Source organism: Bos mutus, chromosome 18 (assembly GCF_027580195.1).
Source record: "Bos mutus isolate GX-2022 chromosome 18, NWIPB_WYAK_1.1, whole genome shotgun sequence".
Taxonomy (NCBI): Eukaryota; Metazoa; Chordata; class Mammalia; order Artiodactyla; family Bovidae; genus Bos; species Bos mutus.
The window spans coordinates 23,928,986-23,955,184 of NC_091634.1; the positions used below are offsets into that span (position 1 = coordinate 23,928,986).

The window sequence follows — 26,199 nt, forward strand, 5'->3', positions numbered from 1 at the left end:
ACAGTGAAAGAGCTAGATACATTCCCGCCTTCAAAACTGGTTTGCAATACAAGCAGAAATCCAATTACAAAACAATGTGTTATGCATTGGGTGAAATTTTAGTGTTATTTTTTTGGAGGGCTTCCTTATTTTTCTTGAGCTAACTTTTTAGAGATGGTGCTCATAAAGTTATATTTATCCTTAATCTAAATATTTAAAAATCTGCCTTTCTGAAGTCTAGGATAACACTGTCCAAAAGAACTTTCTGCAATAATGGAAATATTATGTCCAAAAGGGTAGCTACTGGCTAGTACAATTGAGAAACTAAACCTTTAATTTTATTAAATTTTAACTAATTTTAATTTAATGGGCTAACTTATTGGACAGGTAGCTATAGGGCATATATCTGATTATGTCCAATATTCACCATTTCTGGCCATTTTAAGCTCTAATATTAAATGACTACTTTCTTTGAGTGTTCTAATTTTTTTTTTTCTATTAATACTTCTCTGAGAAGTCCTCACTTGTTGAGCAAATTTAGGCTTATATAATTAGTTTTCCTATAATTTCTTCCATCTACTTAGGATGCAAATTACTAGCAAGGTAAATCATGAATTTACCAGAAATTTTACTTTTAGTAGCATGAGACTTTGAACATGCATTTGAATAGTTGACTCCATATGATCATTATGTCATGAGTTTATTTTTTCTTACCATCTGAATTGGAATTGCTATATATATTCTTTATTGGGCCAAGCAAACTATAGAATATTGCCCCTTACGCAGTTACTTCTGATTTCTGATTTTATGCTTTCTACCATGTTTCAACTCAAATTCTGTCCCCATTGACATAATAGTCAGTCATGAGTGCTGCTATATCTAGAGTCAGGAATGCAGGTTATGATCACAGAAGAAATTGCAACAAAATGGCCAACTTAGTGATTAACAACATGACTTTTAACATTATTACAATGTTCATGTGTGCTTTTTTATGTTGGCAGATACATTCTTACCATAACTTTGTATGAAACAGAAGTAATAAGGTTAATAAACATAATGAGTGAGGCATTAGGAATTTAGCTTTATGAAGCAAAACATGTCCTATACTAAGAATTAATTAACAGATAAGATTTAAGTTTATATATTTTTTTTAAAGTAGAAAAATACTATTTTAATAGACAATCTGATGTTATGTTGTTCTGAAAATGAAGAGAGGTAAAACAGAAATATTATATGAGTTTTCATAATATTTTCCAAATCTGAATATTGTATAATGTGTTCACTGCATACATAAAATATATGAACTGATTTATAGGTGGGTACTTAATATTTTTTCTCATGAAATATGTCTAGTTGTCCATATTTTAGTGGACACCAATGTGAAGGGATAATAGTTTAGTTCAGTTCAGTTGCTCGGTCCTGTCCAACGCTTTGTGACCCCATGGACTGCAGCACTCCAGGCCTCCCTGTCCATCACCAACTCCTGGAGTTTACTCAAACTCAGGTCCATTGAGTTGGTGATGCCATCCAACCATTTCATCCTCTGTCGTCCCCTTTTCCTCCGACCTTCAATCTTTCCCAGCATCAGGGTCTTTTCAAATTTGTCAGCACTTCGCATCAGGTGGCCAAAGTATTGGAGTTTCAGCTTCAGCATCAGTCCTTCCAATGAATATTCAGGACTGATTTCCTTTAGGATGAACTGGTTGGATCTCCTTGCAGTCCAAGGGACTCTCAAGAATCTTCTCCAACACCACAGTTCAAAACCATCAATTCTTCAGTGCTCAGCTTTTTTTATAGTCCAACTCTCACATTCACACATGACTAGAGGAAAAACCATAGTCTTGACTAGATGGACCTTTGTTGGCAAAGTAGTCTCTGCTTTTTAATATGCTGTTTAGGTTGGTCATAACTTTCCTTCCAAGGAGTAAGTGTCTTTTAATTTCATGGCTGCAGTCACCATCTGCAGTGGTGACTGCAAAAGCCAACTTTTTCACTCTCCTTTTTTACTTTCATAAAGAGTTCAGGCTTTGGATTAATACAATCCTAAGGATTCCATCGAAAAAGCAAGAGAGTTCCAGAAAAACATCTATTTCTGCTTTATTAACTATGCCAAAGCCTTTGACTGTGTGGATCACAATAAACTGTGGAAAATTCTGAAGGAGATGGGAATACCAGACTACCTGACCTGCCTCTTGAGAAACCTATATGCAGGTCAGGAAGCAACAGTTAGAACTGGACATAGAACGACAGACTGGTAGCAAATAGGAAAAGGAGGATACAGTCAAGGCTGTATACTGGCACCCTGCTTATTTAACTTCTATGCAGAGTATGTCATGAGAAACGCTGGGCTGGAATAGGCACAAGCTGGAATCAAGATTGCCGGAAGAAATGTCAATAACCTCAGATATGCAGATGACACCACCCTTATGGCCCAAAGTGAAGAGGAACTAAAAAGCCTGTTGATGAAAGTGAAAGAGGAGAGTGAAAAAGTTGGCTTAAAGCTCAACATGTATACCTGTGGTGGATTCATTTTGATATTTGGCAAAACTAATACAATTATGTAAAGTTTAAAAATAAAATAAAATTAATTAAAAAAAAATAAACCACTGACAATTTGTTTTGAATAATTTACTCAACAATATACTGTAGATTGAATGACTATAAGAAAAATATTTCACTGAAAATTTCTGGTTCTAACTTTTTGTGTGACCATGAAAATTCTTTTTTCTTCTCTAAGGCTTTGCTTCTTCAAGTGTGGGGGAAAAAAAGGAGTTTGGAGTCAATAACCCTTTCAATGTCATCAGCTCTGAAATCCTCTGAGCATATTCCTCTGCCAACCAGAGGAATATGAATGTAACTGGACATTTTATTGTATGCATTTACTTTGTTCTGGCGGCTGGAGGAAAATCTCAGGATAAATAAATAAGTAGAACAGAAAAAAAAAAAAAAAGCTCAACATTCAGAAAACGAAGATTATGGCATCCGGTCCCATCACTTTATGGGAAATAGATGGGGAAACAATGGAAACAGTGTCAGACTTTATTTTTGGGGGCTCCAAAATCACTGCAGATGGTGCCTGTGGCCATGAAATTAAAAGACGCTTACTCCTTGGAAGGAAAGTTATGAACAACCTAGATAGCATATTGAAAAGCAGAGACATCACTTTGCCAACAAAGGTCCGTCTAGTCAAGGCTAGTCAAGGTTTTTCCAGTGGTCATGTATGGATGTGAGAGTTGGACTGTGAAGAAAGCTGAGTGCCGAAGAATTGATGCTTTTGAACTGTGGTGTTGGAGAAGACTCTTGAGAGTCCTTTGGACTGCAAGGAGATCCAACCAGTCCATTCTGAAGGAGATCAGCCCCGGGATTTCTTTGGAAGGAATGATGCTAAAGCTGAAACTCCAGTACTTTGGCCACCTCATGCGAAGAGTTGACTCATTGGAAAAGACTCTGATGCTGGGAGGGATTGGGAGCAGGAGGAGAAGGGGACGACAGAGGATGAGATGGCTGGATGGCATCACTGACTCGATGGACATGAGTCTCAGTGAACTCCGGGAGTTGGTGATGGACAGGGAGGTCTGGCGTGCTGCGATTTATGGGGTCGCAAAGAATCGGACTCGACTGAGCGACTGAACTGAACTTAACTGAGGGATTCCATAATGTATAGCTCTTACAACGGTTCCTGGTCTCAAAAGTAAGTTAGCAGCCTTCCCATAGTGTCTTTTTGGAGATTATTTCAAGAGATTACGGACGTCAGTCAACACTGACTCAGTGGACATGAATTTGAGCAAACTCCAGGGGATGGTGAAGGACAGGGAAGCCCGGCATGTTGCAGTCCATGGGGTTGCAAAGAGTGAGACACAACTTAGTAACTGAACAACAACTCTGCTTTAAAAACTTTAATGCTAAAAAGTTTAAGTTCAAACTTAATCTGTTCAAAACATAATTAGGGAATTAGTCACATTACAAGCTAATTTTTTATTTTGCTGTAGGCTTTACCCAGAAGTAATAAGCTTTTTCATGTATTTTAAATGGTACTTAAAAAAAAATAACCTACAGTTTTTCAGAAAACCTTTTATTTCACAGAGCATGATATACCTGTATTTGGAATAACAATGCCATAGCTGTTGACAGGGTTATAATAAAAGTGCTTTGAATTCATTACTATTATTACAATTATATCTTATGTTTGTCTAGGACTTTATAATGTACAAAGCACTTTCACAGACACTGCTGCTTTTAAAAGAAAGGCATCATAAGAACACTAGCTGATACTGTTTTTTCTATGAATAATGGCACTTTTAAAACAGAAAAAGAAACTATGCCTATCATTTTTACAGTTTGAAAACAATATATATATATTTGCTTAGCTTCTCAAAAGGCAATATGGCAACACACAGGCTTTACAGTCAATGTTGGAATCATTTATGTGGGAATCCTAGTTTTACTTACTAACTATGGAACCTTAAGTAAGCTATTTAACCTGTGTATGTTTAGTTTTCCTCATCTGTTAATTAGAAATTCTGACCTCATAGAGTAAGATGAAGGGGAAAAATTTACATATCCTAAAGCAATACCTAGTATATAGTAGGAACTCTAGAATAATAATAGTATTATTATTAAAATTATCTATTCTTTTTTTATTGACTTCATAACATTTCAATAAACCTTAATATGCAAAGGAAATAATTAGATAGACAATGACTGGTCAAATATGATAGATCAAGTCAGGAAGGGAGGTAAAAGTTAAAGTCTGTTTCAGAAGCAAATTAGACAGTACAATCAGAGGAAATGGAATTCACTAAGGAATCTGAGATTTCACCTATGCAGATTCAAATTTATGATGCTTAAATAGGGTAGAAAGTTATATGGAGGGAATCACAAGCAATTCTGTTTTAGGAGGAATAAAATGGAAGCATGTTTGTGACGTGAATGTTTAATTAAGTGATATCTATGAAATAAGGGAAAGTATCATATAAAATGGGGTGGGGTGCAGGGAACAGGAAGCTGGAATGATTTTACTTGTATAAGCAAATTAGCTCACTTCGATTGATCATATGTGTTATAAGAACAAGGATAAAAACTTGACCCACACAATTTTGCATTAAAAAACCTCTCTGCTCCAGAGTAAAAAGACCATATAAGTCTCTTCACAAATGTGTGCTGTGAGTTAAACAAGGAACCTCAGTTTAAAGTGTTAATTGCTTAAAGTAACCCATTACTATTATATAAACAATTGAAATTATATTTATTTACATAAAATTAATATCTTTTCATTAACCCATTTTGATTTTGTCTTTATGTTCTTCTTTATAGTGGAACAATGAGAGAATTAACAATTATTTGATGGTCTATTATATGTGTTTAAAAACCTATATAATTTTCATTATTCTCATTATAGATAAGGAAGGCTAGATGGTAAATCTGAAGTAATAGTTAATACATGGTGGAAGAAGCATATAAATCAAGTTTTTTAAACTTGTAAACAAATGTTCTACCCCTATACTCCTCATGCCTTTTCCAAATCAAATATACTGGGTTCTAGTTGAAAATTTAGAATGTATTCTAAGTGAAAGGCAGTCTGTTAAAGAAATGTAGAACTGAGTTAGTGCCATGGGATAATTTGTGTACCTGATTAGTGGTAAGCATTGAAGAAACATTTGTTCTGGCATTCCCCAATTCATCCTCTCTGCCCACCCCCAAGGCAGTTCTTGATTTTTAAGAGTTCATAAATTATATTGAAATATTATAGAAAAATAATAGGAGCTTGCTTGAAAATATGTTAACAGCTGTGCAGGGCACACAATAAACACCTAATAAATGTCTGACTTACCTGATTTTTAAAAATGAGTCATTAAAAATTGAAAATCATTTCATGGCACGGAAAGCAAATCCTCCAACGGACAAAAATAAAGTATACGGTTACAAAGAAGATGAGAACACTGAGGTGTTGGTGTACTATCACTGACTATCTTTTATGATTCCCCTAGACAAAGGATATCAGAGCAGAGAGGGAACAACCATATTCTCTCACTGTAAGTATACATTTAGTCTACAGATTTAAAGGCTGTTTTGCACACTGTAGAGAGACAGGCGATTGCTCTCTGCCACAATTCCAAAGTCCATCTTCTTTACCTCATCAATTTGCAGCTTGGTAGGGGTGAGGGTGAGGGAAGAGTTATATTGTGTTCCCAGGAGCAAGGGGCTGTTTTCCTACCTGTCACTCCACCAACCTCCTAGAATAAATTGCTACTTAGAAAAACGAAAGTCAAACATTTATGAAACATATTGCTATGTAGGAAAAAAATAAGAATTGTTTTGCAAATAGTAGCACTATTAAAAGAGGAAAGAGAGAATAGCATCAGTCATTTTATATTACATATAAGCAGTTTATTAAAGAATTAAATATTTATAGACTATAAAGCAAGGCAGGCGATGAGCTGCAAACAGCTTGCTGAGAAGTACATTATAAAACAATGAGTCTGTCAGTGATTGATAAAGAATGGAGAGTGCAAATGCTTTATAAAATCCCTAAGTTAGCAATGAATTTGAGACTAGCAAAATAGGACACAGTAGCCAGCAATGTCACACCAACTCAAGCTGTTGTGTATGTTAAAGGCCTTTAGTGAACAAAATGTATCCTTCGGCTCTGATCTTTTTACCAATATAGGGAAAAGGGCTGCAAAGCACACAGAACTCCTGGGCAAGGGCTTTATGGATGTTCAGGTCCAAATTAATAGATGTTAGACCTAGATACCCATGGAACTCCATTTTCTTCTGACTTTTTTTCTTATTAGATAAGACTACAGAATTTCAAAGAAAGATATTCTTCCTTTTGTTACAGAATTATATACACGAGAGATTAGGTCACCTAACCTAATCCCTTTAGAGAGGAGGTAACTGAGTTGGAAAGTGGTAAAATGACCCATCGAAGTTCACACAACTAGTGTGATTAAAACTTTGGCTTCCTATCTCCTAAGTCAGTATTTTTTCCATAGCATCAGCTTTCTTCCCCAATCGCTTTTTAAAATTGAAGTAGTTAATTTACAATATCATATGTTTCAGGTATAGAACATATGATACAAAATGTTCAGGTGTACAACATATGAAAAAAAATTTCAGTGATACTAAAATTTTTAAGGTTATATTTATAGTTGTAGTTTATATTGGTTATATCCCATGTATTGTACAGTACATCCTTGTATCTTATTTATTTTACACTAGAAGTTTGTACTTCTTAACCCACTACCCCTATCTTGCCCCTATACTCTTTCCTCTTCCTACTGGTAACCACCAGTGTGTTTTTTTATATCTGTATTCCAATTCCTTTTTAAAATCTGAGCTCTCTGTCCAAAAAATCATTTCTTTAGTTAAAAATTGTGAGTTCTTTCTCTCTTAAAATTATATTTCAATCTAGTTTGAACAGTGGTTTGGGGAAGCAAGAAAAAAGTTTGAAGAGGGCAAAACTATATATTCTTTGAAAGAAATGGAAAATTTAATCTGCCTATCCAAAGTCATTCTAGAGTTTGAGATAATAGGATGCTATTAATGAAATGCTGGCTCTTACTTGGATAAATTGATGAAATGGCATTCTTTCATGTACTAACTAGCTGGGAGGATGAGTTATTTTTCACCCTTTATGAGAATGACTGGTCGAGACCTAAAAGTGTTCATAATTTTAAATGCCATAGGAAGTCATCTCTTCCTGACTTTGTGAAAGTCATAAGAGACTCTATGTTCTGGATACACTAATTTGGAATTCTATTCTCTGCCTTCAAATTTAAACATTCATTTTCTTTCTACATAATTGAGTTTGAAGTTCCAGTTGCTGTCTTCAAATTGGATAGCAGACACATTGTGAGTTACAGAAAACTATGGATCAAATCTTTTGTGCCTATGCAGAAACCAAAGTACTGGGTAGGTTTTAAACAGTGAACCACTGATGCCTCTGACTATAACTCTATCACCATTTAAAAAATAACTGTTGCAATATCTGAATTTCTATGAAATTATATCACACAGAGAAAATCCACTGAGTTACATTAAGTGTTCTCTTTGTAAAGCATGATTCAGAGGTTTCTTCATGTGAAAGAATAACTCAACTATTTTTGGTATACAAGGTTCCTCATTCCCTCTATTCTCATCAATATAGAAAAACAGCTACATTTTTATCTCATAATTTGGCACTGCCAGTATAACAAAGAACAATGATAGGGAGGATAAAAAACAGTTGGTATTGTAATTGAACATAACTAAAAATGTTATGATGATTCAACCATTAGAGACCAAAAAATGATCTATTATGCTAATGAGTATTTTTCTTCTTAAGTGGTTATTATGTATTCCCTGAAGAGTTTGACTCAGTGTGTCCCAACAGCCACAGTTATAATTAAAAATAAAATACTGACATTGAAAAGGCATACTATATGAGAATGAATCCACACGGGGACTTTTTGCATGCAACTATAAAGCATTCATACTTGATATTCAATGCATAGATCTGAAACCTTAAAAATGCAACTTCATAGGTCACTGAAAGTCAATAGAGTTAGGGAATGGGGAGGCAAATTTGAAATGATTTGGATGCTTCTCTCTTGAAAGCCGAGAATAAGAAAAGTTCTAAAAGGATAAAAACTGATTTATCAGCTTATCCTAGAAGTAGGGGCATCTCTTAGAAGTTTGAAAGTGGTAAACCTAGAACACACATGATGAAATTAAACAGAGGACTACTTGACATAACAAAGTAAAGTTTCAGAAATTGTTACTTCAAGAAAAAAAAAAAAACAGGTTTCAAAACAATCTAAACAGATAAATTGATGTAAGATTCATAATATATCATTAAAGGGAAACTGGGATGTTTTCTTGATTGGTAACATACAGTGCCACAGTGCACACTTCAATCTTTCTGTTACTAGGAGTCAGAATCCTATGAATTTTTGGTGTGGTAATTATATGTTTTTATAAATGTTAATTGTCTCCCTTCATTTTCAAGGGGAGGAAACTTAGTATGATTAAGTCTACTTAATCAATGCAAAATTTAACAAGACAATCTAACAGCTTTAAAAAAAAATCAAGGTCAATGATTAGGAGGGTGTTACTTTATGAACTCATACAGTAATAAGTCACGGGTGTTAAGATCTATACCATCTTTTAAGTTAAACCTTTATTGAAAAAATAACAGCTAAAAGCTGTTGCTATTTGCTACCATTCTGAAGGAATTTTTAGGACTTAATTTCTGCATTTCATTCCACACTTCCCAAAGCACAAGGGCAATGAATATTCATTTGCGTGTAGTCTCAAAAAATAAACTTAAGATGAGTAACAGGATTGAAAACTAGCTCTTTTAACATCTTGGACCCAACATACAAAGATCCATTAGGAAAGGAGATGTGTTAATGAACACAGTAAATTAGTAGGTTTGAGAACCAATTTCTTGTGTCTTAAGGGTTTCCAATTCAATGTGACAAAGATAAATTCACTATCATGAAAATAAAAAGCATAAACTAAAACTGTAATTGTAGGGGGTTTTATTATAAGGTCTCAAAGCCAATTGTTAACCACTAGACAAGCCAAATGTTCATAGACAACTGAAGACCATAGATTTTTTTTCCCCCGTTCATTTTATATTTGTTTTTCTCATTTTGGCCGTTAAGGCAGGGCTGTACTTGCTTGTTTGTCCCTAGGGAAAATTAGGTATAAGGATAAAGCTATTGTTTCTGAAGAATGACCACCAGTGTCAGGTTTCTCTCTGTAAACTGAAACAGAGGGAGCTGTCTCATTCCCAACAGTCTCAGAGAAAGTTATAGCTTAAAGGTAGATAATTCCCATGTACGAACGGTAAGAAGGGACAAGCTGTGTTTCATAGTTAATCCTCAGAGGAAGATATGGATCCTCAGGCAATGTTTGCAAACAATGAACAATAGGTTCTGTGGGGTGACTGTGTGGCCAAAATCGCCTATGTGTAATGGTGAGCACTGTCATGTTATTAATTGTTTATGGATGATGGTATAAAGAAACTGTGTGCATGTCCGTTTATTTTTAAATATAACAAATTTGTAAAATACTGAGAGAAATAACATCTGATAAAGATGGACAGGGAAGCCTGGCATGCTGCAGTCCATGGGGTTGCAAAGAGCCGGACACAAATGAGCAACTGAACTGAACTGAACTGAACTGAAAGAGGATTCTAAAAGCTACCTTATTAATAATTGATCTATGATAAAGAAAGTATAATTTAAGGAATCTAATACAAATGCCAACACAAATAATGTAACCCTCATACAGATTATTAGTATTATTATTATCAAGAAAAAACAAATCACTTTTCACTGTGTTCATTGCTATTATCACGGTTTGCCTTGAATATCACAAAAGCCTCCTAACTTGTCTTCTCATTGCCATTGTCCCTTCCTACCCACACTGCCAACAGTGTATTTCTTGGCATAATGGCCACAGAAAGAAATCTGTTCATGATATGCCACAGGTTAAAACCTTACAGTGAGGTCTTCTTTCGAGTTAAAAACAAAGGTTTTAAAGGGCATTGTGCCATTAGGTCCTCCACTACCTCAAAGATTTCACTCACTACACTGCTGTCTCTGCTGTGCATTTTATTTACTTCTGCACGTTAACCTCCTCAGACTTGCCAGGTACATTCCTGCCTCATCGCCTAAGCATATAACATGCCCTCCCCCTGTTATCCTGTTATTCTAGTTATCTATGCTCATAGCTTACTCTTCATCTCCTTCAATGTTGCCTTCTCAATGAAATCTTTCCTTGATGCACTATTTAAAACTGACAATACTCCCCATCTCAGAATCATTCCATATTCTCCTTTATTGCTCTCTTTTTCTCGTGAATACTTGCCTAACAAAAATAGGATCTATCTAATTTATTGGGGCTCCCCTGGTGGCTCAGACGGTAAACAATGAGCCTGCAGGAAACCCAGATTTGATCCCTTGGTCAGGAAGATCCCCAGGAGAAGGGAATGGCTACCCACTCCAGTATTCTTCATTGGAGGATTCCAAATTATTTATTCCTTGTTTCTCCTTACTAGGGTAAGGACAGGAATTTTGTCCATTTTATTTACTGTTGTGTTCCCTAGTGTGTAGCCTGTACCTAGCGTTTAATACACACTCAATACATATCAATTTAACCAATGGAAGGTACTATAGTATAGAGTTTAAGTCTCTGAAGTTATACTGCCAGGACTCAGACTCTGGCTTAACCATAATTTGACTTCATAAAATTTTAGTTTCTTTTCTATTAAAATAGGAAAAATTATAATTCCCAGTTGTACCATTCTTGTGAAAATTAAACTAGGTGGTTCATCCAAAAGCATTTAACAAGTCTCTTGGATGACCAGTGGAGTTACTGGTATCAGACTTGCCTTATATTTGTGTTCTGCTTGGTTGCTCCTCCTAAGGCTGTGGTCTGAAAAGTGCCTCCAGACAGAAAGCTGGGGTGATTATGGGAAAACTGGACAAAATATATGAAACAACTTGTTTTAGACACTGGACAAAAGGCAGGATTATGACCCCAAAGAGAAGGAAACAAACAAGGCAAGCCCCCTAATCACCCCAGCTTTCTGTCTGGAGCTACTTTACAGACCACAGCCTAAGGAGATGGAACCAAGTAGAGCATGGCAGTTTCATGTGGTTGAGAAAATGGAAACAAGTTGAGGAAAATCAAAGTACCTGGAATTTACACCCAAAAGGAGGGAGGTGCAATAAGAAAGAAATCCAAAAAGCTGCCTAGTGGTATCTGAGAGCAATGGTTCTCAAACTTTTTGATCTTAAAACCTCTTTACACTCCGAAAAACTGAAGACATCAAAGAGATTTTATTTATATGGATTATATTTGTCAATACTTAGTGTATTAGATGGAGAAGGTGATGGCACTCCACTCCAGTACTCTTGCCTGGAAAATCCCATGGACGGAGGAGCCTGGTGGGCTGCAAGCCCATGAGGTCACGAAGAGTTGGACACGACTGAACGACTTCAGTTTCACTTTTCACTTTCATGCATTGGAGAAGGAAATGGCAACCCACTCCAGTGTTCTTGCCTGGAGAATCCCAGGGATGGGGGAGCCTGGTGGGCTGCCGTCTATGGGGTTGCACAGAGTCAGACACAACTGAAGCGACTTAGCAGCGGGAGCAGCAGCAGTGTATTAGAAATTAAAATTGGTAACTTTGTAAATTATTTGTGATATCTGTTTATCAATTCATTTAAATATAAGAGCCACATAAATAACATTTAATGAAAATACCTTTTGTGAAAATAAAAATGCAGTAGTGTAGTAGCAATGTTTTACTTTTTTTGATGGTTCTCTTTATTTTCTGGCTTAACAGAGATGTGGATTTTCACACCTGCTTCTGAGTTCATTTTGTTACAGTATCACATGTCATGTAGCTTCTAGAAAACTTTATTGTATGTTGAAAGTGAAAAGTGAAAGTGAAGTCACTCAGTCATGTCCGACTCTTTGTGACCCATGGACTGTAGTCGGCCAGGCGCCTCTGTCCATAGGATTTTCCAGGCAAGAATATTGGAGTGGGTTGCCATTTCCTTCTCCAGGGGATCTTCCTGACCCAGGGATTGAACCTGGGTCTCCCGCATTACAGTCAGACTCTTTACCATCTGAGCCACCAGGGAATCCCAATACAATAACATAGTATTGTATGTTGCTAAGTGAATAAGAGCAGAAAGGCTAATAATATTTAGGATAATTATTTAAAACGTCTTGAACTCATTGGCCCCAATGAACTATAGTTATCCCTCAGTATCCACAAATGCTTGAGTTCTTCATATAAAATCAAATAGTACAGTCAGCCTTCTGTATCCATGAATTCTGCATTGTGTATAAAAGCAGAGTGACTGAAGACACAGCAGTAGAAATCTATCCAAACTGAAGCATGGAGAAAATAAAAATGAGAAAAAATAAACAGAGCTTTAATGACACGAGGGACAATACAAACGGATCTAATGTATGTGCAATTGGAGTTCCTGGAAAAGGGAGATGCTCATAGAAATATGTCTGTAGGAATACTTGCTGAAAATTTTCCATAGCTGGTGAAAAGTACAAAGAAGCTCAATAAACCAAAGCAAGATAATACTCAAAGAAAATCAAACTGAGGCAAAATATAACTGAATTGTCAAAAACACTGTAAGAATAAGAAAATCTTAAAAGTAGCTAGAAAAGGGAGACACATCAACAGGCAAGAGAATAAAGACTAACAATTTCTGAGTTCTTTTCAAAATCAAAGAATAATAAATAATAATAAATAAATAAATAATAAACATGGAATATCTTGGGAATTCCCTGGTGGTCCAGTGGTTAGTAGTCTGTGCTTTTATTGCCAAGGTCCTGGGTTCAATCCCTAAAGTCCTGCAAAAACCTTTGTCACAGCCAAAAAATAAAAGGAAGGGGGAATATCTTCAGTGTGCTGGGGGGTAGCCCTGTAAACTTGGAATTCTATGTCCAGAAAAAATATCCTTTAAGAGAAGAAAAATCACAGAAGACAGAAATGTGAATCTATAGGGGAGGAAATGGAGAGTACAAGAAATAGTATAAATTGTGGGATGAATATAACATTTGTTTTTCTTATTTTTTTACCTCTTTAGAAGACAACTGACGTGTGTGTGTGTGTGTGTGTGTGTGTGTGTCTCTGCTGGGTCTTTGTTGCTGTCCTGGCTTTTTGCTTTTCTTCTAGTTTCCTTACGGTGGCTTCTCTTGCTGCAGAGCACCCACTCCAGGGCACGTGGACTAACAGTTGCAGCTCCCAGGCTCTAGAGCACAGGCTCACTAGTTGTGGCCCATGCGCTTAGCTGCTCTGTGGCATGTGGGATCCTCCCAGACCAGGGATTGAATCCATGTCTCCTGCATGGGCAGGCAGACTACTTAGCACTGAGCCACCAGGGAAGCCCCACAGTTGACTTTTAAGAGAAAGTCAGTAAATTAAGGCTAAGAGCCAAATCTGTTCCTGTTTTGAAAAATAAAGTTTCCCTATAAAGCAGCCAAGTTCATTCTATCACATATTGTGTATAGCTGATGGCTGAGTCGAGCATTTCAAACTACATGGCTCACCAAGGCAAAAATAGTTACTATTTACTATCTGGACTTTTATAGAAAATACTAGCAAAACTAGTATCATTGTGCTGTGCAATTTGTAACTACTGCTGCTGCTGCTGCTAAGTCGCATCAGTCGTGTCTGACTCTGTGTGACCCCATAGACAGCAGCTCACCAGGCTCTGCGGTCCCTGGGATTCTCCAGGCAAGAGTACTGGAGTGGTTGCCATTTCCTTCTCCAACACATGAAAGTGAAAAGTGAAAGTGAAGTTGCTCAGTCGTGTCTGACTCTTTGTGACCCCACGGACTGCAGCCCACCAGGCTCCTCCGTCTATGGGATTTTCCAGGCAAGAGTACTGGAGTGGGGTGCCATTGCCTTCTCCGGCAATTTGTAACTACACAGGAGTTAAATGTTTGGTTGCAGCAGTACAAAGGTTAGGAGGAGGAACAGAAGTACACTGTTGTAAAATAGTTCTATCATACAGGAAGTGGCAAAATTATTTCATGGTAGATTTTAAAAGGTTCAGTTCAGTTCAGTTTAGTCGCTCAGTCGTGTTCGACTCTGCGACCCCATGAATCGCAGCACGCCAGGCCTCCCTGTTCATCACCAACTCCCGGAGTTCACTCAAACTCACATCCATTGAGTCGGTGATGCCATCCAGCCATCTCATCCTCTGTCGTTCCCTTCTCCTCCTGCCCCTAATCCCTCCCAGCATCAGAATCTTTTCCAATGAGTTAACTCTTCGCATAAGGTGGCCAAAGTATTAGAGTTTCAGCTTTAGCATCAGTCTTTCCAATGAACACCCAGGGCTGATCTCCTTCAGAATGGACTGATAGGATCTCCTTGCAGTCCAAGGGACTCTCAAGAGTCTTCTCCAATACCACAGTTCAAAAGCATCAATTCTTCGGTGCTCAGCTTTCTTCACAGTCCAACTCTCATATCCATACATGAGCACTGGAAAAAACCATAGCCTTGACTAGACGGACCTTTTTTGGCAAAGTAATGTCTCTGCTTTTCAATATGCTATCTAGGTTAGTAAGCGTCTTTTAATTTCATGGCTGCAATCACCATCTGCAGTGATTTTGGAGACCCCCAAAATAAAGTCTGCCACTGTTTCCCGATCTATTTCCCATGAAGTGATGGGACCAGATGCCATGATCTTCGTTTTCTGAATGTTGAGCTTTAAGCCAACTTTTCACTCTCCTCTTTTTTTTCATCAAGAGGCTTTTTAGTTCCTCTTCACTTTCTGCCATAAGGGTGGTGTCATCTGTGTATCTGAGGTTATTGATATTTCTCCCAGCAATCTTGATTCCAGCTTGTGCTTCCTCCAGCCCAACATTTCTCATGATGTACTCTGCATGTAAGTTAAATAAGCAGGGTGACAATATACAGCCTTGACGTACTCCTTTTCCTATTTGGAACCAGTCTGTTGTTCCATGTCCAGTTCTAACTGTTGCCTCCTGACCTGCATATAGGTTTCTCAAGAGGCAGGTCAGGTGGTCTGGGATTCCCATCTCTTTCAGAATCTTCCACAGTTTATTGTGATCCACACAGTCAAAGGCTTTGGCATATATAACCCTAGAGCAACTACTAAAAAAATTAAACATATAAATTTGGCTAATCAGATAACAGAAAAGATAAAAAGAGAAATATTGAAATAATCTCAAATAAGAGAGGAAAATAAAAGAGGAAAAAAAAACAGATGAAACAGAGAATTATACTACAAGAAGTTCATTTAAACCACCTATATTGATGACATAAATTAAATATAATATTAAATGTAAATGGTTAAACAAAAGTCAGGGGCTGTCAGAATGAATAAAAAAGTAAAATTTAACTATATGCTATCTATAACAAATTCTAATTTAAATATAAAGATATAGATTAAAAGGATGCAAAAATATATAACATTCATATACTAGTCATGAGAAAATTGGCATGGCTATATTAATCATCAGGCAAAATGACACCAGAATAAAGAATATTATCAGAAACAAACAGGGGCATTTCCCAATGATAAAAGGGTAAATTCATCAAGAAGACATACAAATCCTAAATATATGTGTACTTGATAAGAGAACCTCAAAATAAAGGATGGACAAATGGATTAATCTAAAAGAAGAAACAGTCAAATTTGCAAGTGTAAATTGATGATTTCCACACTCTTTTCTGTATAGATAGAACAAGTAGATTGAAAGTCAAAAAAGCCCTTGAAACACAGAGGTGATTGAAAAATAGTAGCTATTATTATTGTATTGTAAATACAGTTAATTATAGATAAAGAACGGCTTCCCCAGTAACTCAGCAGTAAAGAATCTACCTGCAATGCAGGAGATGCAGGAGACATGGGTTCGATCCCTGCATCAGGAAGATCCCCTGGAGGAGAAATGGCAACCCACTTCAGTATTCTTGCCTTGGAAATCACAGGGACAGAGGAGCCTGGTGGCCTAACGTCCATAGGGTTGCAAAGAGTCAGACCCAACTGAGCGACTGACATACACACACACACACACAGCTGATGAAAACTTTTAATAATAGAAACTCCTGTAACCTAAGTAGATGTAATAGGAGCCACTTGTTACAGTGGTCCAGGGATACAAATTGCTAAAGAAGCAAAGATTCTATCAAAAAAAAAACTATACCATGTTTGGGGCTAGAAACAGCAGTATCACTGACTAATAGCAGTATGTCTGATCATAATACAGACTTTATAAAATTATAAAAGCAAAACCTATGCATGCTACTTTTAAAATATTTGAGGCATCTAACACTGAATCTTAGAAATCAGAGTTGGAAAGCAGTGGTTAACTTTACAGACATAGATGATGCAGTATAGCTTCCTACTCTGATGATGACATTTAAATTTCAATAATCAATTTTTGGTATCAAATTATTAGCCAAATATCACATTCTTGTTTTTTTTTTATTTAAAAAATAAGCTTCAATGAACCATAATTTTCATATGGTAAAATTTATCCTTTTTGATTTTTATTTATTTTGACAAATTACCACAAAGTAACATTATTCATCACCACCCATAGTCACTATTATTTTTTGTAGTGAGAACAAATGATGTCTACTCTTTTAGCAATTTCAAGTATACAGTATATTATTGTTAACTACAGTCACCATGCTGTACATTCAGTCTCCAGAACTAATTCATGTCATAGCTGAATTTTTGCACCTTTGATTAATGTCTCCCCTTTTTTCCCACCCTTAGTCTTTGGTAATCAACTTTCTACTCTGAGTAGGACTCAAAAAAAAAAAAAAAAAAGATTCCATATATAAGTGAGATAATACAATATCTTTTTGTGTCTGGCTTATTTCACTTGGTACAATATCCTCTGAATCATCCATGTTGTCACATGGCAGAATTTCTGTCTTTTTTAAGGTGAACAAAATTCACTCTTCTTAAGTGAGGCAGGAGACCAGGGTTCAATCCCTGGGTTGGAAAGTTCCTCTGGAGAAGGGAATGGCAATCCACTCCAGTATTCTTGCCTGGAGAATTACATGGACAGAGAAGCCTGGCAGGCTATACTCTGTGGGGTCACAAAGAGTTGGACACGACTGAGTGACTAACAGTTCCATAAGTTTTGACCAATGTACTAAGTCATGAAACCAACAACACCATAAGCAAGGTACAGAATATTTCTATCACCTCCGGAAATTCCTCCCAACCCTAATATGATCAATCTCCCCTTCTCACTTCTAGCTTCAGGCAAAGTCTGGATCATGCTTGGCTTGGAATGCCACATTAAGAATGTCAAGTCTTCATCTTAGGAGAAATGGGAAGCCTTAAGTTTCACAAACAGGACAGAAATAATTAGATTTGTGTTTTTTAAAAGCATCATCTTGGTTGTGATATGGAGAAGTGATTGTCAGAAGAAAGAATGTAGGAAAAACAGGAAGTCCTACAGTAGACCAAATGAAAGATGATAGTAATGGGGTGGTAGTAATGGATACAGAGTAATGGATACAGAGGGCTTCCCTGACAGCTCAGTTGGTAAAGAATCCGCCTGCAATGCAGGAGACCCTGGTTCAATTCCTGGCTCGGGAAGATCCGCTGGAGAAGGGAAAAGCTACCCACTCCAGTATTCTTGGGCTTCACCTGTGGCTCAGCTGGTAAAGAATTCGCCTGCATTGCAGAAGACCTGGGTTCAATCCCTGGGTTGAGATGATCCCCTGGAGAAGGGAAAAGCTACCCACTCCAGTATTCTGGCCTGGAGAATTCCATGGACTAGGGAAAAGCTACCTACTCCAGTATTCTGGCCTGGAGAATTCCATGGACTGTATAGTCCATGGGGTAGCAAAGAGTCGCACACGTCTGAGCGACTTTGCTGTCCTCGTTAGAATAGTGGTGACGATCCCCGCCTGTCATGCAGGAGACCAGGGGTTAGATTCCCCGACAGTGAGGCAACGTGCCCTTGTGCTTGCTTTGGCAGCACATACACGACTTCCCAGGTGGCTCAGACGGTAAAACGTCTGTCTACAATGCGGGAGACCCGGGTTCAATCCCTGGGTTGGGAAGAGCTCCTGGAGAAGGAAATGGCAACCCACTCCAGTGTTCTTGCCTGGAAAACCCGATGGACGGAGGAGCCTGGCAGGCTACAGTCCATGGCGTCGCAGAGTCGGATACAACTGAGCAACTTCACTTTCACTTTCATACTAAAATTGGAATGGTACAGAGAAGATTAGCATGGCCCCTGCACAAGTATGACATGCAAATCTGTGAAATAGTCCATATTTTTTGGTGCTTCCCTCATAGCTCAGTTAGTAAAGAATCCACCTGCAAGGCAGGAGCTGCTAAGTTGCTTCAGCCGTGTCTGACTCTGTGCGACCCCATGGACTGCAGCCCACCAGGCTCCTCCGTCCATGGGATTTTCCAGGCAAGAGTACTGGAGTGGGGTGCCATGCCAGGCAGGATACCCCAGTACAATCACTTGGTCCCAACGATCCGCTGGAGAAGGGATAGACTACCCACTTCAGTACTGATAGAAGTGGTTGAATTTAAGATATTTGTAAATTAAAATTAACAGAACTTGATGAACTGAACATGGACTGGAGGTTCAAAAAAGGATTCTTATATTTCTTCAATTGGCTATATAGTGAAGCCATTTTGAAAAGGTAAGGAATGAAAGACAAAAGGAGTGGGAATTTGAAGATGATGAGTACAGTTTTGGACATGCTGCTTTGGGATTATGTTTAGAAATATCAAGCAGAACTGACTACAGATAGAAATTTAAGAATCAAAGGCCAAAAAAAAGGAAAAAAAAAGAATTAAAGGCAGATAACTGAAGCCTGGGGTAGGGATGAGATCTTCTAAGAGAAAGACTATTTTTCAATTAAAGTAAAAATTTTAAAAAGAGCAATTAATTTTAATGCCTTTTAGAGAAAAGGGCACATGTAGTGTATCAAATTCTCATCAGTCTTCTGATGTCAAACACAATAATCATTTTAATGTATTACCTTAACGGACTATCATAATCACCTTATGGGGTAGGTCCTATCATTATTCTCATGTTACATATGAAGAAGCTAAGGAGATTCTTTGTGACCCCATGGACTGTAGCCCACCAGGCTCTTCTGTCCGTGGGATTTTCCAGGCAAGAAGACTGGAGTGTGTTGCCATTTCCTTCTCCAGGGGATCTTCTCGACCCAGGGATCAAACCCATGTCTCCTGCATTGGCAGACGGATTCTTTACCATCTGAGCCACCAAGGAAGCCCTTACAGAGAATAAGCATTGCATATTTATAGTAATAATGTAGGAACAAATGATGAAGCTTTGAAACAAACTATGAGTAGAAAAAAGATTTCAAGAAAATCAAATGAGTTTAGTGCTTTGTCCAATGACACAGAAATTAATCTCCTGACCAGTTATCTTAAATTGTTTCATGTTACACAAGTATAATCTGAAACAAGATGTTATCCAACATTAACTCTGTATAGGAACTGGTTTCAGTTTGGCTCACAAGAAGGAATACTTTCTAGAAAGCCATCAATGTCAACAGATTTAGTTTTCTTGAGTTATATGAAAATCTAACTCAGTTTACTAGACTCAATAAGGATGACAGTCAGAGAAGGAAAGTTTACTGAGTGATAAGAATTTATAAATAAAAAGGATCTAGGAAAGCCTTCTAAGTAGATAGCCTTGGGTATTATCTCTTAATCAAGAAATTTTGTTTTATGTCTATAGTCTTTTTTATGCATGTGCTTTTATGTTTGCAATTGTTGATATGATGAGGTCCCCAGAAAGTTTTAGAGTGGAGTCAAGTTAGGTAAAGACATGAGCTTTAAAGTCAAAGGTTCTTTAAACATCTGTATTCCTAGCCCCTGAAAACAGGCTTAATAAGTTAGATTTTAAAATGAAAATAATGAGCAAAATGGGCTTCCCCATAGCAATGCAGGAGACCTGGGTTCAATTCCTGGGTAGGGAAGATCTCCTGGAGGAGGAAATGGCAACCTACTCCAGTATTCTTGCCTAGAAAATCCCATGGACAGAGAAGCCTGGTGGGCTACAGTCCATGGGGTTCCAAAGAGTTGGACATGACTGAGTGACTAAGCACTGAATAGAAAAAGTATTTCCACTATTAGCAATAAGAATGCTTTGGAACCTAGTGGAATGGGGAGAACACAATGTCTCTGAAGAGCAGGAATGCCAGTTTTCTGATCAGATATGAACTTTTAGTCTGTCATGAGAACACAAAAAAGTGATCTTTCTTCCCTTACAGATGTTCATCTCTCAATGACGACCCAAACAAACAACCTTGTCACTTCACTGAACTGCAGTGCAGCTACCTACAGTCTAAACCTCCATGTAATTTTACCTTCTGGATATAACACGAGATTTTTATTTTACTTTGGTCATTTGCAGTTGAAATGACTTGGGTGCCTTATGGATGACTGGTAACCTTACTAGAATGCCCTAAAACATGCTGTGTCAGGCTAAGTTGGGTTTTTAGGTTATAATATGCCTGACAAAAATAAAAAGTGTTATTATACAATATTTAATATTCAAGATATTTAAGTCATTTCATAAAAAGGTAGACATGACTGAAGCAACTGAGCACAAAAATACCCATCTGAACAACAGAGACACTGAGTCTTCAAGTCAGTCCCCAGATTAGAAGGTCTTGGATAAGGTTCTTTAAACTTCTTTATGCCCAGACCCTGCATACAGGAAGAGCCATGTGCAAGTTATCTTTTTTTTTTTTTTATAATATTTAACTGTGTGGATCACAATAAACTGTGGAAAATTCTGAAAGAGATGGGAATACCAGATCACCTGACCTGCCTCTTGAGAAACCTATATGCAGGTCAGGAAGCAACAGAACTGGCCATGGAACAACAGACTGGTTCCAAATAGGAAAAGGAGTACGTCAAGGCTGTATATTGTCACCCTGCTTATTTAATTTATATGCAGAGTGCATCATGAGAAACGCTGGGCTGGAAGAAGCACAAGCTAGAATCAAGATTGCCAGGAGAAATATCAATAACCTCAGATATGCAGATGACACCACCCTTATGGCAGAAAGTGAAGAGGAACTAAGAAGCCTCTTGATGAAAGTGAAAGAGGAGAGTGAAAAAGCTGGCTTAAAGCTCAACATTCAGAAAACTAAGATTATGGCATCTGGTCCCATCACTTCATGGCAAATAGATGGGGAAACAGTGAAAACAGTGTCAGACTTTATTTTTGGGGGCTCCCAAATCACGGCAGATGGTGACTGCAGCCATGAAATTAAAAGACGCTTACTCCTTGGAAGGAAAGTTATAACCAACCTAGATAGCATATTCAAAAGCAGAGATATTACTTTGCCAACAAGGTCCGTCTTAGTCAAGGCTATGGTTTTTCCAGTGCTCATGTATGGATATGAGAGTTGGACTGTGAAGAAAGCTGAGCACCGAAGAATAGATGCTTTTGAACTGTGGTGTTGGAGAAGACTCTGAGAGTCCCTTGGACTGCAACGAGATCCAATCAGTCCATTCTAAAGGAGATCAATCCTGGGTGTTCACTGGAAGGACTAATACTAAAGCTGAAACTCCAATACTTTGGCCACCTCACGCAAAGAGTTGACTCATTGGAAAAGACCCTGATGCTAGAAAGGATTGGGGGCAGGAGGAGAAGGGGACGACAGAGGATGAGATGGCTGGATGGCATCACTGACTCGATGGATGTGAGTTTGAGTGAACTCTGGGAGTTGGTGATAGACAGGGAGGCCTGCGTGCTGTGATTCATGGGGTCGCAAAGAATCGGACACGACTGAGTGACTGAACTGAACTGAACAAATAGATATTGCATAAAGATTAAACAAGTAGGGCAATAATAGTAATAAGAGAGCACAGCTAAATTCAAATAATGATAACTAATTGTAAATACTTTCTTCTTGCTTGCTTATTGTGTGATTGATGAATATATATATTTCAGTTGTCGACTCTGAATTTAAGTACTATTATTACCATTCCCATGTTTACAGTAGGGAAACTAAGGTTTATGGATGTTTACTCACACTCACAAAGCCAGTAGGAAATCAAGTTGACCTAACTCCAAAGTCCAGTCTCTTAACTGATACATTTTGCTGCTTCCTAACTATAAGCCATTAATACTGACGATTTGTCAACTGTATCTCTACCATAGGTAGACATCTAAACGCCAACTGTTTACACAGATTCAGAATTCTTGTTGGAAAAACTGAGTTAATAATCTTTAGATAGACTATTCTTTTCTTGTAGCCTTATAGCATGGTGTCTTAAGAAAGGGGAAATGAAAATGTGAGATAAAGAAAAGAGAGAAGGAAAATGCCAAGGATTATAAGAGAACATATATGATTTAGAGATCACATCCCTTTTGTGGACTAGGATAAAATAATAAGAACAGTGATTAGAATAGTATGCGAAGAGGTTGCTTCAAAGCAAACTCAAAAGGAAAAGATTTTCATCTATAGGGGAAGAGAAGAAAGGAAAAAGGTTTATCAGAGAAGAGAATGTTACTTCAGGTTTAATTTCAGCTTTTTTCAAATTAAGAGGAGAAATAAATGCATTCCTGTTCCAGAAATGAAATACCAGTAATTTTTTTTTCCTTTCCATATGTGGAAAAGAATATTGACACAACATGAAACATGGTGGAATAACCTTACAACACTATATTAAAAAATAACAATAAATGTCCTCTCTTAAAAATATGAGATGCTTGAATGCAATTGAGATTACTAATTTCTTAGAATTGCATGCTTCACTGAAATTTAAAACAATATTTTTAAGAAACGCATGTATTGTACTATTGGCATTAATTGCAATTTTCTAGTCTTTTCGGAAGAGTAGAGCTTTAAAAAGGTGAAACGCCATCTTTCTCCACTCCCTGAACCAGCTTCTCAAACCCCCATTATTACCAAGTCAGTCTCTGAAACCAGAAGAAAGACCTTTTCTTGCAACCTGCTGAAGAGCGCCCTCTAGTGTTATTTTGCAAATGAAATGTGCTCATACATTTTTCTCATGAATTGTACTGTTTATATTGGACTTTAGGTTTTCTTTGGAATGTGGGCCAGAAAAATAAGTGATGCTTTAGAACAATTTTCTGGCTTGTAATGCCAGCTAACTGATACTATCATAATATATTAAGGAGTGAGAAGGTTTTCTTTGTTTAACTTTTATGAAATGAGACACATCTATTTTTAAAATAACAGACTTTTGGTTGAAGGGTCATCTTTTAAAGAAAATAATTTGCAAAAATTTTTCATAGTACCAATAAAAAGAGGAGCTAATTTTCTCAGACAGAAGTACAGTTACAATAATAGCTTCTCTCAACCTCTCAATCTCTGGAAACTTATCTAGTTAGGCTGGTGGTATCCTAAAACCTGAAAAAACACTTGTGTTTAACTTTTTATTTCTGATGATATATAGTAAAAATGTTCAACCAAAATCCAAAAGGGGAAACACAGAAAAACAAATTACCTGACTATAAGATGAGTATACTTTTAAATTCCAGGAAAAAGAAAGCATGAGATAATCTAAAAGGCAGTATTAAATAATGGCAATATTTTCCTTTAAACAGTTTTGACACTAGCACAGAGAAATTTAAAGGAGTGAAGGAAATACTTTTTTTCATTTTCTAATACACACCAAGTAATCTGAACCATGAGTAATTCCATTAACTATCACTTTATCTTGGGCGTAATGTTTTCCATTTTTAAAAAGAACGTATGCACGATGAATTAAGCCAGAGCATGAAGAACTAAAGGACTAATAAGCAGGTTAAGCATGTACATGTGTGTGGTATGTCTATGTATGTATGCTTGTTTATGTACTGATGTCATCCTGTTTAATAAAGTGAGGGTCAATCAGATACCTGGCCCAGGACATGGGTAAATATAAGATCTCTGAAATTGCATTCTGGTGAATGAGGAATAAAAGAACACTGAGGGAAACATTCGTAGATCTATTAGTTTTGTTTTCTTTTTAAATTTTGTTTTTTTTTTTTTTTTTGGTGGGAGGAGGTATGTTATTCTGCATTGTTCACATTCAATAAGCTTAAATGTGCATGAAAAAGGGATTAAAGAAAATATGCTAAATAAACTTTAAAAACTGTGAATCACTATGTTCTACACTGAAATCTATATACTATTGAGAATCAACTATACCTCAATAAAAATGTTAAATAATACCAATCCAAAAATATAAGCGGGAAAAATAAAAGGTAATGTGTCTTAATATTTCTAGAATAGGACAAGGAGCCTTCAAATACTTGTGTTATCTAAATCTTTGAACAATGTCCAATCAGAAAAGAGTTCTAACAAAGAGATGACAGATTAGACAGAGAAATGGGTATAAACAGACCATGACAGATTAAAAAACCTCTGGGTTCTGTTTCTGTTCCTGACTCACCATTGACCCTGACAAAGTCAGTGATCACCACAGTGATTCAGCTTCTCCATCAAACAGAGGCAATAATTCTTGCCAGAAACCACACAGGAATGTTGATATTGGGAGGATTAGTGTGATAATGTATAGAACTTAAGGAATGTTACTGTGCTATGAGCACTTTTGGAAAATATCTTGCTCTTTTGCTACCCCCAAAGTTTAAGAAGATAAAAGATGTATAAAACATTAAGTTAAATTCTGCATAGCATCTTCATTTCCATTTATCTTGATCATTTTTTCAATGTGCCATTTTTATTACTTGTTAATATTTTTATGCCTAGGAATTTCTAATTCACTTCTATCTTATTTGCCTTATTTTTAGTCTTCTATTTATACAAAACAATGATTTATTCTTGTCTGAGTTTCTCCCTTCCCTCATTGTATTTATATGTTTTGGTACTTGGCTCTTTTCTTTCTACTATCCATTTCTACATTATTCGATTATAAAAAAAGCAACCTTAACGATGACCTAGCACTTAATACATGTGAAAGTGCTTTGTAAACAAACTATTATCTTATTTCATGTATTTACTCAAGCTAATCTCAATCAGAAAAACTGTTGATAGTTTATATTGTTTCTATATAGGAAAATGTTCACCCTGTCAGTTTGAAAGAGGAAATAACCAATGACATAATAAACCAACAATAAACATTATTATAATTTTTCAAAGATTTTTCTGGTAAATAATAGCACAGATACTTCAGAAAAATTTCAAGTTATAAAATACATATTTATCTCAATTTATCAAATGACATAGCTTACATTTACAACCTCAGGATAAAAAAATAAAAAATAAAAGTATTTCACACTTCTGTTTTCAACTCTATTACTTTTGATTGGATAACAGTAGAAATCACTTAACATATATAAAATATGGAAACGAGTATTTCACTGTGCTCTTGGAATGATTAATTATGCTTTTACATAAGAACAAAAGCTATGTGAACATATTGTATTATTACTTTAATACAGGTAATTCACTGTAGCATGCAATAGCCATATTTAGACCAAATAATAATCATCTACTATATACAATAAAATAAAGCCCTCACTGAAACTGGAGAAATGCCTCTTTCTGTTGCTAATTAGTTTTTAATAAATGATACATAATAAATGGCAACAATCTAATTTATCACAGTTTAGGCATAGTCCTTGAATGGGGGATGGGAGTGTATGAACTCTGGCAGCTGTGAAAGCTGTTTTCACCTAGCCTGTGAAAACTTCTCTGTTAGAAGGCACTGTTCTCAA

The 26,199-nt window shown here is 36.7% G+C and overlaps 1 long non-coding RNA gene and 1 other non-coding gene across 4 annotated transcripts in view; one reads left to right on the forward strand and one right to left on the reverse strand.

The window, feature by feature from the left end:
• Positions 1 to 26,199, reverse strand: part of LOC138991677 (uncharacterized) — a 235,836-nt gene that overhangs the window by 55,280 nt on the left and 154,357 nt on the right. The window lies entirely within an intron of this gene.
• On the forward strand, positions 18,683 to 18,786 carry LOC138991901 (U6 spliceosomal RNA). The gene has a single exon (XR_011467796.1). It is a non-coding gene; the product is annotated as a U6 spliceosomal RNA (small nuclear RNA).